Genomic DNA, 12992 nt, shown 5'->3' on the forward strand with positions numbered 1-12992 from the left:
GGTTTATTAATAAACATGTTTTATGTATGCTGAGAAAACATATATTTCTAAAAGGTCTGTATACAAAGAAAATAAAATATATGTTTTTTAATAAAAAGATATAAAAAATGGAAATATTTTTGTTTCTTGAGTTGAGAAAAATAAATTTGTCCTAAAATGCTGGAACAAATTCTGAACATAAAAGAAGTAACCAAAGCTTTGTAAAAGTAAAACCCTAAAGAGATTTATATATGGTCAAGTTGTCCAGGATTAAAGTAAATCCAATTAAGTACATAAACTTATATGTCAAAAATAAACTGGTACAAAATTAAAACTTGGTTTCCTCTTTCTTAAAAGGATAATTTTCCTAAATTTTTAATCTGCTTTTTATAAAAAGATTATAAAAAGGCTTTTTTTGACTATTTTAACACTGTTTCCCCTTGACTCTTTCTGTTGTCACTTTGAATAGATACCTGAACATGGTTTTACAAGTGAACTCTGTTTCCTATCTGAACAAATGTTTTAAAGCTTTTAATATTTTTGACAAGCTTCCTTCCCCCCTGACACAAATATTCAAGTATTGAATAAAAGCTTTCTTTTGACCTGGAAGAGGAGAGAAGGTTTCTCTGGGGATTTTCAGAGGGCCCCTGGGACTTCTCGGAGAAATTTGCTCTCTTCCTATAAGAAAAGAAAGCTAAACTAATAAGGCTTATTTTGTATGTTAAATTACATGAGAAGCATTGTCAGATAAGTAATGATAAACTTTCTTAAATGATATTATATAAATGTTACTGATATAAATATTTTAAAAATTATCTGATCTGTTCTGATTGTCAGCTATAATCCTGGTTATTATCTCAAAATGTTGTATATCACAGAGATGGTCAAATGCCCTTTTTGATGGTCAATTACCATTTTTAAATGTTTTGTTGTTTATGAACAGTGGCTATTTTACTTTGATGTTTTTGCAAAGATGTTTCATCTTCAGAGAAATTCATGGAAAGGACTCTGGCACTCTAGAATACAGGTTTCTAATAAATGTTCAGATTGTAAAACTAAACTGGGTAAAAATTACAGAACTCCAACAGAGAAACTGATGACCTCACAAACTGCTGACAGAAGATTAAAATCAAGAGCCAATTACACAGGACAGAATAAACTGATAGAGATGATTATAATTTTTATGACTTTTTAACTGAGATATTACTGTTTTTAATGTTTTGCTTTTTTTCAGAGTTAAGAAAACCTTTTTCTCTATTCTCTTAAAGAACAATGACTTGCAGCAATTTATAAACAAAATTGAAACATTTGTCTTTTCCTCCCTATTTGAGCCCCCCAAAACGCAAAAACTTCTGATAAGTAAGTATTCTTATTCTTATGGCAATATAGCTGTTTGCATAAGTGCAATAAGAATCTGTTCTTCTTTTAACAGGACACAGTTGGAAACACTGGTTATATTACCAAGACTTTGACTGGAATATCATATTTAAAAAAAACATACAGCCTTGGATATGACAAGACAGCTTTTGAGGAATGAAGGTTGACATTCTGGAATAAAGCCACTTGGAAATATTGGCCTGGTACTGTATTTATGGGTTCTGTAACCTGGTAAGGTTGAGCAAAGAATGTCGCTCCCTCTGGCAGGTACAAGGAACCTCAATATTTTGGGGAACCTCACGAAGAGAGGGATTCACGGAAATCCGTAGGTACTGCAGGCAGAATCTGATAATGGGTCCTTTGCTTGGCTTTCCTTGAGAGGCCTTTAAAGGTCAACCTGAGATTCCTTATAAGGTTCCAGCAAAGCAGATTTAAAAGAGCCTAGATGATCAATTACTATTCTTGCTGTACTTATGTAAATAATTATGCCAAATTTATTAAAACTAGACTTATTTTGCAAACCAGTTAGTTTTAATTTGGCTATGTCTAGTGAAATTGAGGGTGATTTTAGGGAGGAAGATTATGTTTGAATAGAAACTGTAATACATGCTTATAGATATTAGATTTTAATTTTTTTCAATTGTCTTTGAAATTTTTATTTTACTCCTGTTAACTGGACTGGATCTTGAATTCTTCGTCTCCTGAAATATCTGGCTAAAAACTTACAAACTAGCATTTTCAGGGGTTTTTTTTTCCCCCAATTATTTTCATTTAGAGTCATTGAAAACTAAATCTTACCTTTTTCCTAAAGCCTTACAAACTGAAGCTGGAAGACCCAATATAAACTTAAGAGAGATTCATGTCTACTGCTGTGTAAGCCACTCAGAAAGCTACCTGAGTGCCAGATGACACCATCAGAGACATTTCAAACTGCAAAAGATGCTTCGACCCTGACTTCTAGGAATCTTGATTGGCTGCCCCGTGGGCTCAGAAACTGGTTTATAATTTGCTCCAATCATTAACTGTGTTTTTCTCTTTTTGTTTCTCCAGAAAAACTTCTTATTAAATACCTGGTTACTTACTTACATGATACAGGCCTAACTTCAGGAGCCCACCAGCATCACCGCCTTATTAAAAGACTGGTTCAATGAGATGAAACAACCTACGCCCCATTTCAGCAGGAAGTAGCTAGATCGGTCGCCACCCCAAATCCCTCAAGATTGAGGGACAGACATAAAATAGGGGGGAGTTGATATCGACCCTGATATCAGTTTCCCCACATTAAACCCAGCATATATGGGGTTAAAAGCAAAACACTCATTCCCTGCTTACTCTCTGGCTTCCTGGCTCCAGAATCCACTATCCTCCATGGAGACAGACACTGTCAAGGACAAGCACCTGGACCATCTCCTCCCCACAAAGAGATACAGACTGGTGGGAAAGCTTCTGACCAGCAAGGTCATGAACTCCCTCCTGTCTGCAAGTGTCTCAAGGCCAGAGACAGGCTGGTGGGAAAGCTCCGACCAGCAAGGCCATATGCTCCCCCTCTCCTACCTAAAGCCCTAAATAAAAACCCTTCCTTTTAGCTTTTTCGGGGAGTTTGGGATTTCAGCGTTAGCTGCCTTCTCTCCTTGCTCAGCGCTGTGCAAAAATAAAGTTCCTACTTTCTTCCACCACCCCTGGTGTCAGAGATTGGCTTGCTGTGCAACGGGTGAGCGAACTCACTTCAGGTTCGGTAACAATGCCTGACATTGCACTGGCTACCTAAATACTCCCTCTGCCTCTATTTCTCCCTTCCAACCAATTCTGCACTTTCTCATCAAAATAATCTCCTCTATCACAGAATCACAGACTCCTTAGCTACAGAAACTCCTTTATGGTCCAAACTCCTTACTTTAAAGATGAGGGATCTAAGATCCAGAGAGGTTAAAAGAATAAGTGACTGAATCAAGGTCATAATATTAATGCCATTTCCCTCCTCAAAAATCTTCAGATAAACCCCAAAATCCTTAGGGTGGCATTCAAAGCCCTCACAACAGCCCCAACCTACCTATTGAACCTCATCTCCCTCTAGTCTGCCCCACAAACCCCTGGTTCCAGTCCAACAGTTTTCTTCTCCATCCCCTGAACTTATGCTGCTTGGCCTCATCTCAGACGCTTTTCTGAATGCCCCTCCAACTTCCTCTCCAACCGTTGCACATTCTCAAGGGGCACCTGTTCAGGAAGCCTTCTGTGACCAGCTTAGCCCACAGGGCAGCTCTCCGACCTCTGAACTCCCAAAGCTCTCACTGCCCATTACACCTGCTGACCTGTGTTATAGAGCATGCGGTCCTGATGCTGTGATCTATGTTTACCTGTCTTACTGCTTCTCCCCCTACCCAGACTATAAGCTCCTTAAAGATTAGGGACTGTATTTTCTATTTCTCCACATCCCCCACTGCACCCACCGTGGCTCACAACATTTACTGAGCACCTACAGCATGTAAGTTGCTGCTCTAGGGGCTTCATGTGTGTTATTGCACTTGATCCTCACAATTTTCTCACAGATGAGAAAACTGAGGCTCAGAGAAGATGAATAAATATCCAAGGTCACACAACTAAACAGTGGCTGAGCCATCCTGGGAATCCAGGTCCCTCAGCCTCCAAAAGCCTTCAGCCATGAGCCACGCTGCCTCTAGCCCAGCCAGCGCCTGGCGTGGCGCAGGTGTGCCGGAACTGCTGACTGCTGACCGAGCCGTTCCCAGGGCCCGGTGGAGAGCCAAGGTATACATGACAGGAAAACAGAGCCAGCCTGATACTCCCTCCTCTGAAGCCCACATCTGGATTTCCCTGGGCCCTTGCAAGGTCTCCTTAGCTTCCTGGCATTAACCCTTTACCCTGTGCCAATTTAAGCAGCAGCCCCACTCTGTTCCACAGGTAGATTATCAGGGAGCCCTGACCAAATGGGCAAGACATCAGGAAATGAACAGCCAGATTCCTCTGAAGCAGAGTCAAAAAAGGATTCTTGAACAATTAGCTGGCTGGGAGGGAGCCCCTCCCTATGGCCACCCAGTTTCAGCTCCTGTGTTTTCCTTTCAGGGCCTGTCAGGCAACTTTGGGATGGCAGGGACAAGACTTTGCCAACAAGCCCTGTCCTACAGAGTGAGGGTGGAAGAAGCCCTGACTCTGTGCAAACCCCCATGTCAGCAAGAGGACCCATCTCTCTGCCTCATCCTGACCCAGGGCCACATCTTCCTCATGCCCACATGGAAGCAGGCTTCTCAGCTCTGGTGGTAACAGCTACCATTTACTCAGTGCCTACTGTGTGCCAAGCACTATAGCTGGTGCTTCAAATGTTTATCTCAATTAATTCCTGTTAACATTCTGTGAACTACACAGTCTAGTGCAGTAGTTAAGGGCACAGGCTCTGAGGTCAGACTGTCCAAGTTCAGAATCCCAGCTCCACCACTTACAAATTACATTAACTTGGGCCTGCTAAATAACTTCTCTGTGCCTCAGTTTCCTCATCTGAAACATGACAACTGCAATAGTGCCTAATTCCTAGAAATGTATGAGGATTGAGTGAAATAATAAGTGTAAAGTGCTCAATACATGTTGCTATTATTCTAACTATGATGTGGACATCATCTCCATTTTACAGATGGAGGAACTGAGTCTTAGAGAGCTTACATCACTTGCCAAGATCACACAGTTAATAAAAGACAAAGTGAGGATCTCAATCCAGGTCTGCTCTACTTGACTGCAAAGGCACATGGACACCTGACACATCCCAATGCTTGAAGCCTCTCTCTGTCTCTGTTTGTCTCTCTCCCTAAGCTGTACTTAGGGTGCAGCTGGGCTGGTAAAGAGCTACAATAGAACCCAGGTTAGAAGTAAGTTCCCAGGGTTATCCTGGAGAAGTAGAAATGTGCAGGGCCCAGAGTCAACCCTAAGAATGGGGTTCTGGAAAAATATCCCTTCCCCTCCCCCAAGGCATTTTACTGAAGTGACATTGGAGCTAAAAGGAATATCAAAGGCAATATTGAAGGGGGAAAGTAGGCACAAAAGGGCATCACAAAGTCTTAGCAGAATGGGTTTTCAAGAGAGAGGGGGAGTCACACCCCAGTTGACTTAGGCATGGTGGAGGGGATGCCATATTGGGGAGGAGATACGAGCTGAGTATGGGAGCCCTAGAAAAAACTTGCACAGAGCATTTTTGAACATCTGTTTCTCTGTCCCACCCTTAGCTACTGCCCAATCTCCTCCTCTGAATGGACTGAAGTAACTGCAGTTCCCCAGAGACAATTCCACAAGGCCTCGAATTGCCCTGCTCTCTCACTGCTAATGTTGTTAAGAGTAGCTAACAAATCCTGTTTCCAGTCCCTCAAGGAAATATACTCAATCTCCATCTCTGGGAGTGCTGGAGGGCATGCTCTCGTAGCCTGAGGAGCTGAGAGATGAGCTGAGGGACCATCAGAGCTGCCATCCTCACCACACTACTTACCACAGCATTCCTTAAGGAGCCCAGTTTCCTACTTCCCATGGTCACTGTGCACCTGAAAAGGAGAGTCAGAAAGTGCAAGGGCTGGACCCCTGCCCTACTCTCTTCCATCAGCCACTCCAGCATCTCACCTCACCTGTGTGGTTCTGAGAGTCCCGAAGACTGCCAGTGAGACAGAGTTGGCCATGGAGGGAATTAGGCCCAGAAAATCTTGTTCAAGAAAAGACCAACTATTAGCTCCTGAGGATAAGGATTGAATTTCATTTATCTTTGAAAACTCACCACCTGGCACTTGGTACCTAGATGACAATATCAGTGAAATTAAATTGCTTTTAAAGGTCAGAATGCCTAAATATTGGATAGAAACAAGCCACAAATTTGACCTGTTTCCAGCTTGTCAATGTGTCTCTAATCTTCTCAGAACAGGAGAATATCTCTGCCACAGAAGCTCTCACATCCTCTGGGTCCTACTCACAAATCCCAAGGTGGTGATGGCCAAACAGTCAACAGCTAATTTCTGAGAACTGACCTCAGACTGTTCAGGAAGGTCTGGTGTTTCATCCTCCACCTGCTCACACCCTCACATATTACACACCCAAGAATAAAACAAGGTGAATTTCAGACTGGATTAAGGGAATTTCTAACATCTTTTCAATCAGCCCTCTGACAACACAAGTTGTTACTAGCGCATTGTGCAAAAGAAGAAACATAAAGAGAGCAACCCCAGCCCCTGAATTACTTCCTCTCAGCATCAACTGCAATTGACCGCACGCTCTGACCCACATGCACACACCCAGGCACAGGTAATACACTCAACACATACATAGCACCCACTCTAAACTCTTAAGTGGCAACAACATACAGGACATTAGGACACCGCACAGGTTCACATATGTGTTATGCTGACTCCAAGACAATTAAGAATATAACCCCACCCCACCCTTCACTATATGGGAATGCTGGGAGCTAGAGCATGTACATGTGTCTCTCTGGAACTGGAGCCCTGTGTGTTCTCTCAGGCTCTATGGGGAAAGAGGAAAACATGAAGTAGAGACCCCGAAGTCTATGAGAGTTTCCTGCTGTTTGTTTCAGGGACCCACAGGCAGGAAACAGCCAGGAAAGTTATCAAACACTCATAATCCACTCCAGAAACTGAATGTGATGCTCAGGGGTAGGTTGTGGAGGAGGGGGGAGAACAGGGAGGGAAGTCCCATCAAACTAAAACATGAGAAGTCTGTGCGATGGCAGGAAACCTACCAAGCAGGCCGTCCTTCCCCAGGGCCCAGGGGGCCCCAGGCTCCAGAGACTCTCCTCACCACACCCACAGTGGGCATCTTCAGGCCTCTGAAACACAAAGCTGTGCAAGAGGAGACACAAACGGAACTCACTACCTGCTCATTTGGGGGAAGGCAGGCACATGAGACAGAAATAAAGAGAAGCATCCAGGGCTCTGCCACACCTGCTCCCGCCTCCCTGCTGCTAATCACAGAAGCAGAACTTGAGAGCAAGAAGGAACACGCACGATTGTCTCACCCAAATCCAACAATTTTCAGATGAGAAAACTCAAGCGTAGAGTGAGTGAGTGACTTTCCCAAGGTAACGAAGGAAACTGGTAGCTTAGCTGACACAGAACCAGCTCTCCTCACTCCCAGCCCAGGGCCCTCCCCACACCTCTGGACCTCCCCAAGGCCATGGTGTGTGAAAAGCCCAAAAAGTGAGCTGTATAAAACTCACTGTTGTGCTCACTCAAGGCAGAGAGTGTAAGAGGATCAGCCCTGCAAACTTGCCAGTGGATGAAAGAAAGATTCACATTTCCTCCTGTTTATCGGCATCACCTGGCTCCGAGCTCTTAGGGAGATTAACCCTTCATTTCAGAAAAGACGTGGACATGTGCAGACCACCACTGTGGGTGACAGGATTTCCACTTCGTACCCCAGGCTGCAACTCCACTCTCCCCATCACACTCTCAGCATGATGCAGCTAAACTTCATGGAAAGCTCCCCCTCCACGTGAGAGCCTGGCTGGGCTTGAGAGGAACCACAGATCAACCGCTCCTCTCCCAGGGTGCGTCCCCCACTGAGCGCCATGTTCCCCTGCCCTCCCCTGTCTCTGTCCCTCCCAGGTGGTAAGATACTCAGGGCACAGGCCGAGAAGTGAGGGGCAGTGGTCAGGGAGAGGGTATAGAGGGGAGAGAAGCAAATGAAAGGTGAAAGGAAAATGTGAATACAAGACACTGTGTCAAAATGCCTCCTCCAGCATTAACGTCAGCATGATTTTGCCCACTCTCAGAACGGAATGCACCCCTCCAATAGTCCAAAGAAAGCAGCATAGACTACATTGCCAACTTCACAGAAGGATAATACCCAAACTGCAGGTGACTAGAGAAGACAAGATTCCATTGCCTTCCAGAACCCAGACACCCAGCCCCAACTCAGTAAGTCTCAAATACTAGTGTTTGAGAAATTCTGCTTTGGGTTGGTCCAAGGTGAGACCTGTAGATCTCAATTTTCTTTTCTTTTTTTTTTTTTTTCTTTTTTGCAAGGCAGATTGTCCCTGAGCTAACTTCTGTGCTAATCTTCCTCTATTTTGTATGTGGGATGCTGCCACAGCATGGTTTGATGAACCATGTGTAGGTCCACACCCAGGATCCGAACTGGTGAGTCCTGGGCTGCCAAAGTGGAGCACGCAAACTTAACCACTACTCAACCAGGCTGGCTCCTAGATCTCAATTTTTGACAAACATCCCAGATAATTCTGATACAGATGGTCTGAGAACCACGCTACGAGAAGTCTTACCTTATCACTTCCCCACTGGACTGCTGAGAGGTTAAGAGCACCTGCTATGGAGTCCCCCAGGCAGCCTGGCTGCAAATTCTGGCTCTAACACACGAGCTGCAAGGCCCTGGGCAAATGACTACAACTTGCCCCCTCATCTGTAACATAGGGGTAATAAAAGCACCCACCACGTGTGCTGTTGTGAGGATCAAATGAGGTAATCTAGTTATTTAAAGTGTTTAGCACACTGCCTGGCATGCAGTAAGCACACAGTATTTGTTGGCTATAACTTGTTCTATTAGTACACACTTAGTTGCACTAGTTGTCAGTTGTACGATAATTAGTAAGCACACCATGCCTTTTGGTTGTTAGTATTTTACATTGCAATGTGTACATATAAAACTCATTTCTTCCAAGAAATTGACAGGGCAAGTAACTTTTAAGCTACAGGGAGCCTGCCAAGGAGATTTCTAGACCTAGGAGCCTTGCTATTAGCTTAATGCTTCTAAGTTACTTCTTCCCTGTTGCCCTCTTCGACTCACCCTCTCCCTTTCCGCCCTGTGGACATGGTGTTTTCAACAAAACTTTAAATTTACATTGTGTTTCTATGTTTTACAATGAGTGTTAAAGTGTTTTATAGGACGTGTTTTGATTGCCTGCTTTTCTCTATTACTTTCTCCAAAAGCCCTTCCTTTCCTTTAGGCAATTAATAAGTGACCCCCAGGCTAAGAATATCTGTCTGGGCCAAAACCCTGAAAAGTCACTCTGATCAACAGAGAAAATGTTGCAGAAGAGTAGAACTCAGCCCTGTGGCTTGTGATGGGACCAGGCCGAGCAGTACCCTACAGGCACAGACTCTGGGCTCACTCCTCTTCTCCATCTCGGCCTCCACCACTCACTCGCACCAGCCCCAGCCTCCTTCTAGAGCTTCTCCCCAATGCCCACACACTATTTCCACCTGGAGAGTCCACAGGCATCATATCTAAACCTATCCCAAGCTGAGTTTAGCATCTCAGTCCCTAGCCAACCAATCCCTCATCCTTATCTCAGGGCTAATGACGTCTGATCCACCCAAAAGCCCAAACTAAACGCAGCTCTGAATGATCTTCAAGCCTCCTCCTCACCACCCCCTTCTCTCTGGTCACTCACCAAGGCCTGCCAGTTCTTCAAGTGACTCTTCTGTCCCCTGCTCTCTATGCCCTCTGACCTCCAAGTTCAGATCTCAGACTCTCATGTGGACTCTCCACAGCCACAGTTCTCCCAACAAATCAGCTGTCAGGGTGCATGTCCCAAAACTCAGATCTGACCAGGTCACTTCTCACTTAAAGCCTCTGGTAGATCCCCACTCACAAGAGTCCAGACTCAGGCTGGCCGTCAAGACTTTCACAGTTTGGTAGGACCCCACCCCTCCTGCTACCAAAGAGAACCCGAAATAATACCAGGCCGAAAATATCCACCCATTCCACTCTAGCCTAAAGGTCAGTCAACTGGGTACATGATACCTGGCAGTTGGTCCCCACTCATACAAACATTAGCCCAACTTGTCGTATCTGATGCCGGATCCTTGGGCCATGAAGGGATGATACAAATTTGAATGAGGAAGAGGAAAGGCAATGCATGGCCAGGGCATTCAAGTTGTAGGGTTTGAGTTCATCTAGTCAAATCTCCTCATTGTGCAGCAGGCAAAACTAAGCCCTAGAGAAGCAAATCTACTCTTCAAGGTCAATGTTTAGTCACCAGCACTAGGACCCAGGTGTCCTGTTCCACAATCCTGTTTCTTCTACTGACAGGCCTAGAAGACTCTCCCAAGCACAACTGTCTTGGATTCCCACAACTTTCCCCTTTCCCTCCTCACAACTCAGGACCCCCGACTCCATCCACAAGCTTGAAGATTCCAAGATGACTTGGAAGGAACAGAACAGGAAGTCTTGAGCATTGGCACAAGTTCAAGGTGAAACTCCTGGGGCCAAACACAAGGGCCTTTGACTATAGAAAAATATGGGCCCATTGTCTTGGTGGATGGAACCAAACCATAGCAATTTTTTGCCCAGAGATCAGGACTCGGCCCTACAATACCAGTGTTACCGCACCAGGGTTGTTTTTGCCTGTCGCCCAGAAAACCAAACACTGAAACAATGAGATTGCAACAGAGAGAGGGTTTTAATCACAAGGCAGCCATGTGAGGAAGCAAGAACATGAGTCTCAAATCTGCTTTCCTGAAAATAGGGGTTCAGGGATATTTATAGGAAAGGTAGGCAAGGTCGTCTGAAATGTGGAGGCAGATAGGTGATTGGAGGCGAGGGGAGTGGGGGTAATTGACGATCTGCACAAGTGTAGTCAGACTTCATGCCTCTTCATAGGATGCATGCTCACAAAATGGCAGCATTAGCATGATCTGAGGGTGGAGCTTTTAGCTTCTCGATGTCAAAAGGTCACCTATTGGACATCTGCATGGGCCCAGTTGATGAGTTGGTGGCTCAACCTGCCTGGAGTGGACAAAGGGTTCTAATTCCTGAAGAAGAGCTCAAACACCCATTATCATGGTGACCCAGGCTCCGGGGAGATGTTATCTCTAGGAACCTAGTGGGAGTCAGATGGCATATTGCCTAAACAGCACAGTTAACGATGGGCAGGTTAAACCGCTAAAAGGTATAATCAGTAATTGCAAAAAGGAAAAATTCTTGAGTTCCTAGCTACTTAATCATCAATGGCTACCTGTTTGCCTGTTTCAGTCCCTTCTATTCCTTGGTCATTCCTCATTCTTGGAGGACTCAGGGCTACAACTGATCTAGCTCCTTCCTGCTGAACCAGGGCGTAGATCTGGGTTAGAGGAATGAAACTGTTTAGTACTCATTTGGAAATATTCTCTTGTTCCCAGTGTCACGTTGACATTTTGTATTATTAGAATTTTGTACCTTGCTCAACAGTTTCAGAACAACATCTAAAGGCCCATTTTATAATCAAGTATCAGACCAGAAGGATAAGAAGTATAGACAACCCAAATTTTAACAGTCCCTGAAAAATAGACCTAATCCCAGTGGGGTCTACATCTGATCTCCAGAATGGGACAGACATCTAGTCTTAGTTCCCCATAGTCTTCTGTTCCACTGGATATGCATCAGAGACTGGAGCAGCATCCTACATGCTGATCTTTCAGTTGTCATTGACGACTATCAGCATAGACTTTCTGCTTGGGGAATCATCACATTCCTAATGAACAAAATTATCATTTTATAGCAGTTGGGAGGGGCTGTAAAGTCTACTGAGTATGTCTGGGTTAGTTAATCATTCAAAGTGACAATATGGTTTCTTCTCTACAATATGGCTTCCCTTATGTCAACCTTGTGTTGAGCCGATATCACCAGGGGGAAGGGAGAAAAGTAACACACACTTTAAGAAAATAGAGGCAATTACAACAGTTTCTACTCACCCCTGGTTTTTGTTTTTTGTTGTTATTGGGCTTTTTTTCCTCGCATAGTGTTCTGCACGGCCTCTGAGTCCCCCAGGATCAAGGAGGACCAGGAAAAGGTCTGGGTCCCTAGAGGGTGGAGGAATCAAGATGAGATTTAGATGGTTCCATTATGAGATGATTAGTAGAGAAAGGAGCCACACTATCCTTTCCCTAATTGCTGGTGAAAGGAAAAACAAAAACCTCCAAGCTACACATCCACCCCTCAACAAAGGAAACAAACCCTCCTGCAAAATACAGGGGACCTATTTGGGGACTGAGGCCCTGCCCACTGCAAGAAAAAAGAGGAGGGGAAAGCAGAAAAGCCAGAGACTTAGACAACAAATATTTCACAGCAAGCACATTCTCCTCAGCTACCAAGTCCAAAGCTACTTGATATGTTTCTGAGCTGCCAGAATGTCTTGGTTCCCCCCATAAAAGGTCTCTGACCATATTCCTTGATGCCTAGAGATGCATTCCTTTGGGTTTGATCCACTGAAGCGATGGACCTCTTAGATTTAAAGACAAAGTCTCATGCCTCCCCTCAAGACAAAGTCTATCATTTCTCCCTTCCTGCCCTTGCACAAGCTGTTCCTCTATCTGTAACACTCTTCCTTCGCCTGCCCTTGCCCTTAGCAAACTCAAATGGCATGCTCTCCCAGAGCTCTTGAAGGGGCTCCCAAAGGCAAGTGAATGGTTCCCTCTCTGTGCTCAGTACATTGGACATACCTGTATTTATAACATCATGAGGTAATATTTAATTTTCCATTTTTGAAATTTAAGATAAAGTACGAAAAAGAAAATATCACACATATTCCATTTTCCACCTATAATCTAGACCTATCGTTGTTTCACGTTCAGCATATTTCTTCCAGTCTCTTTTCTGGGGTAGCAGACTGTAACCTCCTGGAATGAAAAAACTACATACTTTTT

General features: G+C 44.4%; 1 long non-coding RNA gene across 1 annotated transcript; it reads left to right on the forward strand.

Moving 5' to 3' along the window:
- On the forward strand, nucleotides 1–3032 carry LOC138915932 (uncharacterized). Its single transcript, XR_011422435.1, has 2 exons — nucleotides 1–1559; nucleotides 2407–3032. It is a non-coding gene; the product is annotated as an uncharacterized lncRNA (long non-coding RNA).
- The last annotated feature ends 9960 nt before the right edge of the window (nucleotides 3033–12992 follow it).

This window comes from Equus caballus, chromosome 10 (genome assembly GCF_041296265.1).
Source record: "Equus caballus isolate H_3958 breed thoroughbred chromosome 10, TB-T2T, whole genome shotgun sequence".
NCBI lineage: Eukaryota > Metazoa > Chordata > Mammalia > Perissodactyla > Equidae > Equus > Equus caballus.